At 37.8% G+C, this 14219-nt stretch overlaps 1 protein-coding gene and 1 long non-coding RNA gene across 4 annotated transcripts in view; one reads left to right on the top strand and one right to left on the bottom strand.

Moving 5' to 3' along the window:
- Positions 1-14219, bottom strand: part of sdk1a (sidekick cell adhesion molecule 1a) — a 408423-nt gene that overhangs the window by 356511 nt on the left and 37693 nt on the right. The gene's annotated exons all lie outside the window — the stretch shown is intronic.
- On the top strand, positions 3479-13748 carry LOC141351035 (uncharacterized). The gene is made up of 2 exons (XR_012359179.1): positions 3479-5709; positions 13249-13748. It is a non-coding gene; the product is annotated as an uncharacterized lncRNA (long non-coding RNA).

The raw sequence follows: 14219 nt of genomic DNA, 5'->3' as shown, positions 1-14219 counted from the left end.
ATTTTCACTGGCCCCATTAAAAAAATGTCAGTGTCTGTCACATATTTAAAAAGAATAATTCAAAAGTCAAATATAATTGTATACATTTACAACAGACATGTTCCAACGAAAAAAGGCTTCCAACTTTTCTGCTTTACCTTTAAACTTTCTTTTGTCGTGTATTACCCAAGTAAATGTCTGCTTCAAAGATGTTAAATAATTATGTTTTTGACCAGCAGTTTTTGAGGGTGAAGCACTTAAGTAAGAATACTGTTTACTGGCCCGAACGTGTCTCACGCTTGTCCCAGGCCACCGGGCAGTCCTTTATGTTGAGCCCTGAATGCTAACAGGAGTTAACTTACAGACTGAGTCCGAAGCGGGAGGAATTATGATAATGTCGGTCTTGTCTACATCCCCAATACCAGGAAGTAAACGTTTGCCCTACAATCCGTGTGTTTGTTGTAGTCCAAGAAAAGAGATTTACGTTGGAGATGATAACTCGCGTCATTGTTTACTTTGAGGTTTGTACCTTTTGCATATCGTTTACATCCACTAATATACACAACAAAGGAAATTTAAAAACGTGAATCGGATAATAGAGCTATCCTAAATGTATTGAGAAAGTTTAAGTACAATTTTAACGCAACATGTTAATCTTCTGGTAAAACAATCCGCTTGTTAAGTAATGACGTAAGGAATACATTTTCCGGGTCCAAGTCTCCTCTCATTTCAATAGAGGATATTATATAAACAGCCGTTTATGAGCACTATTTGTTCATATCACACATTTACGTGAATGTGATCGTTTGGACTGAAAGCGGTGTATGACATCAGACTTAACAAGCAGATAGAGTATAAGTTTTCAGCACACCAGAACAGCACACTGTATTCCAGTCGACCGTTATTAGTTTTCCTACAGAAAATAAATGGAGTGAACTTGGCTTTAATCTACTCATATCTGTGTCATTACTAACAGAATTGCAGCACCGAAAGATTTATTAATTCTAGAGATACACATAGACTCTGATACTAAGTACACGGCAGCTGTTTGCATACTCACAGTCGGTCTCTCTTTTTCCCTCAATACAGTTGAAACCTCCATCAAATGCTCCACTCCTCACAATTGTAACATTACAGTGGGCATCAAGCCTACCTTAAATGATATGCAAAATGTCACAGTGGAATTAATAATGACATTCACGGTTCTGTCAATGCTGCTATTACGCAGCTGGAAACCGAGAGATGCTGAAAATCGCCCACCATTTACAGCTAGCGTAGTTGTTTTGAACCGACGTTATTCAGGCCTGCTGAGAAATGTTCTTCAAGGCTGTACAGCAGAAAGTCTTCACACGCTCTGACATTTTGGATTTGTAGACATGTCAAAAAGACAGCTCAACCATTCAGAGCTGCTGGACTATTTAAAAGTCATTACCTTCTGAACTCGGGGTCCTACGGCAAATATCAAGGTCACCGATTTCAATCATTTTCTACAAGGATTCGCCTGTCAGACTAAAAATGAGAACTTTGAAAAGGTGAAAAACAACGGAGATAAAAGTGGAAGAATGAAAGGAAAGCCTCTGGTCTTTCAAATCTTTATGCCTTTTAAAAAAACTGTGGGGAATTCACTACAAATTAATTGTGTGGGTGGGCTGACTGTATTGTTTATTTGCATGCACTTCATTGCTTTAGCACCGGATTCACTTAGGAAATTCAATGCAAAAATCTGTGCTTAATGCATTATGCACAATGCAATTACACATCTCGCATGGTGGATTCATATAAATACAATTTTATCTACTGTCTTTATAACACACTGATAACTGCGCCAGGCAAATATTGATTTTTACTCCCAAGAAAAATATTACACAAAGTAAAACTGTATTGTTTTACTAATGTATTAATAACGTATTACATTACACAATAAATTTGACCTGACTGAGAGCCCTTAAGGAAGAGAGTCGCGTCATCTCTGATCACTCCAATGATCACGGATCCTCCCAAGAGTTTGCGGAAGTTACTGTCAGCTCCATAGAAGACTGAATGTGATAAACTTGATAAACGTTTTTAAACTTAAGATGTTTAAAAAAATAAAATTGTATATTAGCACTACATGTGAATCAAATGACTTTGTGCATAAATGCGTTTTTAGTGGATTATTTCTCATTAAATTAGTATATTTAGGGGATTTTAGTAGAAAACGGGTCAGGCTTGGACAGGCTGAGGATAACATTAGCAACACATAACAAACCACAAGCCGCCATTAAATGATACATTTCATTTTCTTAATGCAGATTCATCCATTATTGTGTAATAAGAGAGGCTATTAAAAGCGATGTCAGTACATAGTGCATATTTATGCATAAAACATATTGGTGGAGTGTTTTGGCACTGTGATTCAACTGGTTAATTAAATTACATGCAATAAATTAATTTAACTTGTATTAATCAAATGTATATATAATACGTTCAGGGATGGTATCTCCCATCAGATGTTAATATTAACAACAAAAAGAAAATGACATTGAGCCAGGGGTGTTATTATAATTTATAATAAATTAAATAAAGAAGTGCTTTATGAATCTTTTTTTTTTAATTGATCTTTGTATATTAATAAATCAAACATGCACGAGGTATATGCACAATCAACTGTACACTATAAACATGCATAAACATTATAAGCTTACATACTACACAGTGTGATGCATTTTAAAGCTTTAAATGCAGTGTAATGCGTGTTAACAAGGCACATACAGTACCAGCAGCTCACCATACTAATCTTCCTATATTAGTGGTGGATTTTGTTTGTCAGAAACATTGTTGACAGAACTACATATAAATACAACTTACACATATTGGTGAGATATACAGGTGCTGGTCATATAATTAGAATATGAACAAAAAGTTGATTTTTTCGAAACGTGTATATTATATTCATTCATTACACACAGACTTGTATATTTCAAATGTTTATTTCTTTAAATTTTGATGATTATACCAAAATCAGTATTTCAGAAAATTATTATATTGTGAAAAGGTTCAATTTTGAAGACCCCTGGTGCAACACTGGCCCACAACTAATTAACTCAAACACCTGCAAAGGCCTTTTAATGGTCTCTCAGTCTAGTTCTGAAGGCTACATAATCATGGGGAAGACTCCTGACTTGACAGTTGTCCAAAAGACGACCATTGACACCTTGCACAAGGAGGGCAAGACACAAAAGGTCATTGCAAAAGAGGCTGGCTGTTCACAGAGCTCTGTGTCCAGACACATTAATAGAGAGACGAAGGGAAGGAAAAGATGTGGTAGAAAAAATGTAAATGTAAACCTATTCAAAAATGTGGGGGAGATTCACAAAGAGTGGACTGCGTCTGGAGTCAGTGCTTCAAGAACCAATATGCACAGATGTATGCAAGACATGGGTTTCAGCTGTCGCATTCCTTGTCAAGCCACTCTTGAACAACAACGTCTCGCTTCTGGACTGCTACTGAGTGGTCCAAAGTTATGTTCTCTGATGAAAGTTAATTTTGCATTTCCTTTGGAAATCAGGGTCCCAGAGTCTGGCAGAAGAGTGGGGAGGCACACAATCCACATTGCTTTAGGTCCAGTATAAACTTTGCACAGCCTGGTTGCACAGTGGTTTGGGGTGCCATGTCATCTGCTGGTGTTGGTCTGCTTTGTTTTCTAAAGTCCAAGGTCAACACAGCCGTATACCAGGAAGTTTTAGAGCACTTTATGCTTCCTGCTGCTGACCAACTTTATGGATATGCAGATTTCATTTTCCAACAGGACTTGGCACCTGCACACAGTGCCAAAGCTACCAGTACCTGGTTTAAGGGCCATGATATCCCTGTTCTTAATTGGCCAGCAAACTCGCCTGACCTTAACCCCACAGAAAAAATATGGGGTATTGTGAAGAGGAAGATGCCATATGGCAGACCCAACAATGCAGAAGAGCTGAAGGCCACTATCAGAGTAACCTGGGCTCTCATAACACCTGAGCAGTGTTGACTATGAATTCAGACATACTACTCACCTCGCCTACTATCTAGTATGGAAGAAGGTGGTTTCGGACGCAGCCATTGACTTCCATATTATTTGTTTTTCCTTCTATGCAAGTCAATGGGTACTGTCAACTGTGCGGTTACCATAATTGTCAAAATCTTCTTTTGTGCTCAGCATAATAAAGAAACTCATACAGGTTTAGAACAACATGAGTGAGCAAATGATGACAGAAATTTATTATTTTTGGCGAAATCAAATCATACATATTGGAGGAAATCCTTTTAAATGGCATTGCGGACATTTAGTATATTACTCAAGCTATATGAATGTCTAAAACACCCACAGTAAGATCAATGCGTTATTGTATTACTGTATAAAAAAGAGGATTATGAAAGAGGATCATTTTTCTACTTAAAAAATGCTAAGTACCTCTCTGACCTTTAGAAGTCATTAAAAATGGAATTTATCACCTCATTTAATCTATCATTAGACGAATGGAGTTTGGGATAAAAAGGATATAAACATCATAGATATAGACATCATTCTTTCTGTGTGTTGAAAAAAAACATCATCTGGCTCAACCAGACACACAGTAGGGTCAACCAGAATCATTAGCCACAGTTTAATAACAAACGTCCAATAAACCATCTGCCCTTCCCTTTATGTCCTCTTGTATGACAGCAGTAAAAGCATGGCATTGTTTATCAGGCCTCTCTTTTTGTCTCCGTCCACTCCTGCCTCTTAGCAACCCATGTAACGCTACACCATGTGGGTTTGTTGCGAGGTGCACGCCCCACCTTTAGACGCTGGCGTCTGAATGGTGACCCAGTCTCCGTCTGAATACCAATGTTAGCACACATAAAAGAGCTATTCAACAAGTATCAGCACAACCCCCATCGTTTAAAAACCTTTGATCTACGCCACATCACCACGCGGCTAATCTTCAGTGTCACTGCCTTGTCACCGCATCATGCAGAGCTCTGAGTGTTTAGCTGAGACTAGTTAAAAATTCAAAGGGAGACAGGACATAAGACACCACTGTTTGACAGGTGCGCATGTGCGCGATGGTTTGTGTGTGTTTGGTAAACCTGCTTTCACAGGGAATGTAACCACCTGGTACTCTGAGGTTTCCAATGCAAATATTGCGATGACGAATGGCATACAGGTCAACAGTAACAGTGGCTGGCAGATGAGCAACAATTTACCACCTATCAAGGGCTGATTAACACAGATCAGTCGACTACCCATTAAGGCAAATATATACTTCACAAAAATGTGCGTGAAAGAATGTTAACATTTGAGGTTTAAGGTTCGGAGAGGTCAGGTTGACGGGAGGCTTCGGTGAAGGGTGCATGAGAAAATCTCCAGGACACAGACCAGACCCAATTTTATCAGTCATGACCACACATCATGTGCTGGGTGGAGTGTTATTCGACAGGAGCACCAGGGCACATAATCTCCCAGGTTCTCTGTTTCTGATGTGATATGCAGTGAGGCACTGCACACCAGACTCTTCGTAAAGTTTTGTTGATGCTGCACTGATGGAGGCTGATATTTTCTTTTGAGGTGCAGTCATTAGAATTTAATAACAGGAGCTCGGGTGAAGCCTAACCTTTCATGGTGCGTATCGCCAATCGCACCCAGGGTTCGAATCGCTGTGATACATGGCTCAGGTCAGGCTTCCAAAGAAACACAGTCGGTTGGATTTCAGGTTGAGTGAGCCAATCGTGAGTAACCTGCCTCTCTATTACCTCAGCGGTTCCCATAGCGATGGGATCCCTATGAGTAGTACTTCTGGTACACTACCAGTCAAAAGTTATTACAGCTATGAAATGGAAAACAGAAGTCTGGGAGTTATGTAATGGACCAAAAATGTTGACGAATCAAAACTGCCATGGCTTCTAAGTAGCAACTTTAGCCTCAGTAAAATCTCTGCATACTCTAAGCACAGGGTGGTCGCTTTTTCTATTCACATTTTCTTTACTATCCATTAAAAATTATAATATAAATAACAATTATAACAGTTAATATTAATAAAGTTATAATAGTTTATAATAATATTCATAATAATTTAATTAAATTTGGAAACAAGCTACATGTATAGACGGTTTCAGCAGTAACAACATAAACAAGCAGCTTTCGTGGACAACACGTAACTTCCGGTAAACTCTGCTAAGAATAAATAACAACAAAGTACCTTAAACGTAGTTTATTTATATAACAAGCTAAATAAACAACATGTGGATTGCCTGGGAAAGCAAAACATTTGTTGTTTTTGACAAGATATTTGTTCAAGAGTTCAGTTTAGCAACTAGTCAGACCATTAAAAAAAACGGAAAACGGAAGTAAAGTTCGGACCAGACGCGTATTGCATCACCACACGTGCGTCCGATGAAACGGTCTATAAAGTAAAAATTGGATCAACTTAAAAAATGACTTCAACTGGTTCAAAAAGTTTTTTTAAACTTACATTTTCTCACTTAATTATTTAAGGTGAAAAATATTGGTAATACATAAAATATTTGAACATTTTCAACTTAAAGTCAGGGTGCATGATCTCTGAAAGCCAAAGTTGATATTTGAAATCTATTACCCAATAGAATCTGGACCTTCTTTTGATAGACCCACCCCACACATACACAACCCAGGCAACGATGTCACTTAGTTGACATGCCCCTTACTGCTGTTTGGCTACAAGTGTGTTATGGTACTCGGCCTGAATTCGTTTTCCAAAGGGTTTTTTGAAAATCATGCACCCCGCCTTTAAAGGGAGAAAATTTAGGTTGAAAAAACTTTTTACATTGTTAAGTTAAAACAACTTGTTTTTGCAAGTCAATTCAACCTACTATTTTAAGTTTTGGCTTGTGAAAAGTTGACATAAATTATTAAATCAAGCTTAACTTAATTTTTAAGTTAAAGTAACATAAAAATATTACATATTTACAGTGTAGGCTTAACTTTTTAGTTACCAATTGAAGTTTATCCAGTTGAACCATCTTTTACTTTTTACAGTGTAAAGCAATTGAAATGATCACAACTTTGATTGATTGCGTGCAGTTAATTGAAATTTGAAATAAAAGAAAGTTTACTTAATTCATTTGTGTTCGAATCAAATTAATAGTTTTTTTTGGTCGTATTTTGCTAAATTAAAAAAAAAATTGTTCATACCATGTATGTTAGAAAAACTATTAATGGCAAATGTTTGTAATAATGTTAATTTATTGTATAAAAAAGTTTTTTATCCATTAAAAATAGATCAATTAAACGTTTTGGGTGAAGGGTAGATTAGGGCTGAAACGATTCGTCGAGTTACTCGATTTACTCGATTCAAAAAATTCCTCGAGGCAAAAATTCTGCCTCGATGCCTCGCTAAATTCCTATGCACTACACACTACACGCACTACACGCGGCGAGATCTGATTCACACGGACCGTTGTTCAATGTTCAGGAAGCACATCATAGCGCGTGGTACATTTTGAATATAGTTGGCGCGATGGCGGAGCGAATATGTCCATAAACGGCAGAGAGAGACTGTCTAAAGTTTGGGATCATTACATTCAGCATCTGAACCGAAAATATCCACTGCTGTTTCACCAAGCGTCGATGAAACAAGGTAACGTAGCTTCCGCTGATTTTAATCACATACTGTATTTGTAGCGATGTCGTTATGCGGTTTGACTAGATATGATGTTTAGCTTTGATGTTTTTAAGTAGTAAACGTATTCACGTTTAATTGCAGGACAGTATAACCCCTTCACACACACGCATGCACTTACAGGTGTGTGTACCAAAAAACGGCACCACAGTGCAATCATATATGGGGAACTTGTAATCTGACATATTTTGTTCAATAATAATAATCTCTGTCTTATTGGAGCTTAGCATAAGGAAGATATTATTTCTCACGCGAGAGACCGATCGCGCGATGCATCAAATATGCTTAAACTTTTATGTAGCCACGCAACAATAATTTCAGCATGCATTCACTGTATAGAGCGGGACGTGATGTTGTGATTTTTCGAACGGATTCTTAAACTAAAATGCACCGCAATGCAAGTGATGCAAACCAAATGCAGCATTCTATTTAAAATGAATGTATGTATTTCTGCCGTACCAAAATGCAATGAAGCAACTGAACGTCTGACTGGGGTGTCACTCTTCCTCAGGCACAGCATGCGTGCACACATAAACACAGGTGCACGTGCGTGCGCACACACACAGGTTGTTACCATAGCAAATAGGCTCACCCCAGAAATGATATATTATATGTTAGTAGCCTAATGGTAAATGCTGCAGGTGTAGAAATTTACATAAACCAGATATTTACTTTGATGTCAGGGCTAGATTACAGCATGAAACATGTTGTGCATATTAATAAATTAAAGTGTTTAATTGTTGGCACTGGCACTTATAAACACTAAATGGGTAAAAATTGAAATAAATAGGCTTTTTTGGAGCCAAATACCTCTGTTTTTTTAGAAATAAAAGCCAAATGCTTGAACATTTTACAGCCACGTCATTTTCGTTATGCATTATTTGTTTTGGTTTTTTAAAAACACACACAAATTTTTTATCCGAGTACTCGATTAATCGATCGATTCGGGGCTAGATTAATCGATAACAAAAAGAATCGATAGCTGCAGCCCTAGGGTAGATACAAAGAAGATAGTGAATCTTTACCTTTTTAATTATGTAGTATATTGATGTATACTAGTACACTGTATAGACAGTTTCATCGGACACGCGTGCGGTGATGCGATTACGCGTCTGGTCGGAACTTCCGGTTTCTGTCTGTTTGTCTCTGACTAGTGGCTAAATTGAACTATTGAACACATACCTCGTCAAAAATAAAAAAAAATTTGGTTTCCTAGGTAATCTACGTGTTGTTTATTTTGTTTGTTATATAAATAAACTACTTTAAAAGGACTTTGTTGTTATTTAATCCTAGCAGAGTTTACAGGAAGTTACGTGTGTTCCACGAAACTGTTTGTAAGAACGTAATTAAAATATTAAATATTCTCTGTCCTACATACAAAAAGATTACAAAAAGAACAATTAAAATGGAATGTCAACATTATTTCTCCAGGTAATTCAACTTCTATTCTTGCCTTTTAATGTAATAAAGAGATAATACTAGCCTGAACAAGTCACGTGTGATATAAAGAAATCCGATGAGTAAAATATAACTTTACAACCGAGCAGTGGGGTACATCTTTTTATTCAGCAACATAAGGAGGAAATTAAGAGATTGAGATATGCCCAATTTATTCGACTTTAAAGCACACCTTGTCAGAAATGAGACACTAAGAGCAGTCATTAGTAATCATTGCCTTTAGAGGAACACTCTGTACTTTAAAAAAAAAAGAAAACGATGTGAACTGAGATTCTTTCTAACAGTACCTAAATATAGGACCTCTAAATAGTGTGATATGAGCCCATCTTACACATCTCCATCACATGCTGTAGTTTAATTATCATTCAAACACTGAACGAGGAAGCCGCTAACTTGTTAATTAATATTTTTGAAGTCTACCAAACTGACATTTCCAATACGTTCCCATACCGCTCTATCAAGTGCGTGCTGCTAAATAGCGTAATATAATTAACTGGAGGTCACTTGCACAGAGTGCAGCTGTAAATTAGTCATCTTTCCCTGAGGTTATGATCAGAGCGAGGCAGGAACGTTCGGACGAGATGTTTTCATGTATGTGCAAATCACTCGCACGTAAGTGATTGCTCCGCTCACGGAAGCATATCCGAACTCCCACTGCGTAAACCCTTGTCGTCTGCCTTGATTGAAATACAGTCCGGTGACGACTCGAGATAGCGGCGATACGTTAATGAGAATTAAGATCCGAGCGAGCGAGAACAATAGGGGGACTTAATCTTAATCCTGGCGCTCTCGCAACGGGTCGTGGAGGTCCGCGAGTGGAGGAGAATTAAAAACTGAGGTGCGCAGGCCCTCGCGATCATACACCGTGTATTCAAATGAGAACCGCAGCAGATAACAGACTGCACCGCATGAGAAAGTCATTTAAAAAACACACTGGTGCTTAATGTTCCAGCACTAATGACTGTTCTGTCGAGGTAGAAATGCACACCTGACTTATAAATCCAGAGCCTATCAATGTCAGGTCTGTCCTGGTCCATTCCTCCTAACTGGAAATGGAGTTTCAAGACGTAGAAGTTATTACCAACAGCTGGTCCATCAAAAAAAAAGGCTTTCTCCCCGAAAAAGGAGGACAGTGGGCTTAAGACAAAGAAGAAATAAAGCCTGGGAATGTCTGCTTTGCAGACGCTTTCTGCAGACCTTCATTTATTACCACTGACCTTTGGCGCCGCAGACTAGAATTCATAGATAGTTGTGTGCTAGATGGATTTCATTAGACGGTGATACTGAAAAAAACCAACTAATTGTGTCTGTTGTGCTCTTTGCCATCCAGACACATAAAAATGTGGGAGTCATGTAGAGAAGCACCCAATCAAAGAGCGATCAATGTATTTAACAGCTGGATAACACAGTACTGAAAACAGCCTATTCTGTCTGTAGTGTCTGGTCTGCATGCAAAACTTAAAAACTGATTGCAAAACTCATGGACTGGCAGGCTGACTGTTGATTTTCAGCTATTCTTTTTGTAAATTATTCTTTATACCCTTTTAAATGAAAAGAGAGAAGCATTGATCTCTCGGGCAGCCACATCTTCATGGATTGATTGGTGCACTGTCAGGTATCTGTTGATTCATGCACTATATGCCAGAATGCCCAAGCAACGGCGCAGTGTTAGAGGGGGCGGAAAAGCGCTGTGCATTTTCCAGGAAAAATGCCTTCAATGAGGAAAAATTGCTGGGGAAAGAAAGGTCTGAAGAGGTTTATATACCGCAGCACATTTGAAAAGCAGAAGGTTGAAAAATGGAAAAAGTGATCATGGCATTTTTACTGCCATATGGGTTTGTGGTGATTGGCACAATGCGCTGGTGAGACTCTTTGGCATAAGAACTGGTGGGCCATATTTATAACTGAGAGCAGACACATATTTTCATATATTGAAGATATACAGTACTGTGCAAAAGTCTTAGGCCACCACCACCACCAGACTTGTTGTTTTAAAAGATGTAATGTCCATCCATATTTATTTTTCAATCTATTTTTTTAAGATACAAACAGAAAATACAGGAAATACAGGGACGAAACACATCTTGAGCGTTTTGAGCAGAATGAAGTAAAAATACTAATTTCTTTAAAATTAGGATTTAATTTTATTTAGGTTTAAGAGATCCTGCAGTTTCCTGCTATTGCTCAAGTGGAAGAGGAGTTTACCCTAAAAACTTGACACATCAGTTTACATTTTATACAGTTTTTAATACTATATACACATTTCCTGTATTTTCTGGATGTATTCTATTATATATGATCACTATAACATTAAAAAAACAACAAATCTAATTCTGGCATGGTGGCCTAATGCTGCGTTCACACCAGCCGCGGTAGAGGCGACAAGCACAATGATTTCAATGTTAAGTCAATGTAAAGACGTCTGGAGGTCTCATGGCTCGAAAAGAGCTGCTTAGCGCGGCTGACGCGATTCCACCTCGTTCGCGAGTTAAGTTCGCGTGAATTACGCAAATTGAGTGTTGTTGCAGCAGGAAACGCACGAGTTGAAAAATCTAAACTTTGGCAGAAAAACGCGGCACATAAACCAATCAGGAGCTTGCTCTAGTAGTGACATGTTTACAGGAAGCGAGCGGTGTCGCAGAAGCCCCTCCCATGACGCGAATTTCCGCGTGAATGTCTTTAAAAAATAAAAAAAATTAAATTGTTAGCTAATGGCTTAAGTTACTGGGATCTGTGGAAATCTATGGAAGTGTCATAGTGATGTAAAATGTTTATACCATTTCATCTCTAGTTTGTACTCTGTTTGCATTTGACTCATGCTGTGCGATTGTGTCACTACTTTTGCACTTTAATACTACTTCTGTCACCTTATGACAATGGATTTAAACTTCAAATTAGGTAGTCTGTCATCAACGCCAGCTCATTGGATGGAAAATGCCCTTCCTTTCCATAATTTTTATACTGTCATAAATATCATTACTGCAAAAATTCTTAAAATATCATGATATAATTCTGAGGCTGTATTGACCACCCCTACTGTTGAGTTAGCGCTATATGCTAGTTAATGCTATATGTTAGCATTTAGGCTTAAGTTCTACTATTGACGTTACAGTTATGTTTTGCAGGTCCATACTGAAAAAAAAACCCCCAAATAAACATACCACTCAGAAACGCCCATTTCCAATCTCTGGTACAACAATTGGTTTCATACAGGCTCAAACACATAAGGTCTGTTTCCTAATGCGAGCTACTGACATGAGCCTCGCTGTAAAGCAGCCAATCAGAGCAGATGTCAACATTATTATTCATGACCCTTCCAAATAAGGTAATGACAGACCGTTTCATTCTAAGGAAAAATCCTAGGGTTATAAATGGAGACGTAAAACCTTCTTTGGATCATTTTTGCAATGAATAAAGTCACATACCTTCTATGTAGACATCAAAGAACAATTGAACATATTGTATCAATGCATTCTTTGGCACCTTTAAAATGTAATGCGAAGGTTTATGCCTATTGTAAATAGTGTCAGAGTGGTTACAGCTTTTTTAAAGCCATCACATTAAGCTGTCACACGGCACTGTGGAAAACTTACTGTACTGTACGTCTGCAAATTCAACACAATTCAAAACACTGCCTTTGTATCCATCTTCAACAATACATTGATACTATAAGTGGTGTATTATGCATATTACTTGTATTTTAAAAGGTGTCTTTGCTAGATATATTCCAGTGTTTACAACTGTACAGTGGAGTTATGGCAAACAGGTGGCAACAATGGACAATCAGTGTGAGGTGAAATTATTATTCATTTAAATATTTTTAGTTTCAGTTGTGAATGGAAAAAAAAACATTTCAACCAACCTGAAGTTAAACACATATCAGAAACTTTCTGAATGCCACATTTTCTCTCACAGAGTTATTTGTTAAGTTACCGGTTTGAATAAAAGCCTCTGATTGGTGTCTGGTTCACGCGACCCTAAACCAACATAATTATACAGGGCTTCCTTACTTGATTACTTGTGCAGAGCTGTTTTTTCATTCTACAAACACACATTCATTTCAGGTGAAAAACTGCTATTCAATGATGGTTGTACATGTTTAATTGTATGTTTTTGTAATCTGATCATGTTCTGATCTTCTGTTCTCAAACAGCTGATTGTCTACAAAACCGAGAACATCTCTGCATCAATAAACATTGACTACAGTATCTCGCTGCTCTAAAAATACGGTACTGACCGTTCAAAACGCTCATCTCTGCATCTCGAATCTGTTGATGAGTCCGAAAGAATCGCACATGAGGGCAAGAGGACTCCATCGTAACTACGAGGAGAAACTAAAGTGCTGCAATTCTGGCAACTAGCTTTTCTCAGTGCTGCATCGATAAGGAGAAATGATGTACACTCCAATGTATCTTATTGATTAAGCTTGGCTGCCAGATCTTTAATATTGGAAATGTAGTGGCAGAAACAGCTTGAGCTGCTCATTACAGTCTCAGAATGTACAATTAGCCAGCGGACTGAAACAAACAAGCTTGCTGTTTAGGACATGTTGTGTATTGATGACTTGTGTCCACAGTTACTGAACACAACTAAAAGGTTGTAACTTGAGAGGTTGCTTTATAATATTGATAAATCTTGTTATGATTGACATAACTTCCAGATAACTAGCACTGCTATGTGCTGCTACAAGTGCCTACAATAGCCTTGTTGGCTACTATTATTATTACTGGTGCTGTGGTTTAGGGGTTTCAATCTGAAATTGTGGGTCACATCGTGCGATAAGGTGGTAACTTCGCGCAAAGTTGCTTGGCTGTAGTTGTGAATTCGCTTGTTAAGTCATGATGTAAGGAATACTTTTTCCGAGTCCAAGTCTCCACTCGTTTCAATAGAGGATACTATTTATTCATATCACAAATTTAAAGAGATAGTTTACCCAAAAATGAAAATTTTGTCAACATTTACTGACTCACATGTTGTTACAAACCTGTATAAATTTCTGATTAACACAAAGAAAAATATTTTGAGGAATGTTCGTAATCCATTTGTGAGCCCCATTCACTTCCATATTATTCTTTTTTCCTACTATGGAAGTGAATCGGGCTCACGAACGGTTTTGGGTGAACT

This window comes from Misgurnus anguillicaudatus, chromosome 19, assembly GCF_027580225.2.
Source record: "Misgurnus anguillicaudatus chromosome 19, ASM2758022v2, whole genome shotgun sequence".
Lineage (NCBI taxonomy): Eukaryota > Metazoa > Chordata > Actinopteri > Cypriniformes > Cobitidae > Misgurnus > Misgurnus anguillicaudatus.
This window is presented reverse-complemented; position numbering and strand designations above follow the sequence as displayed.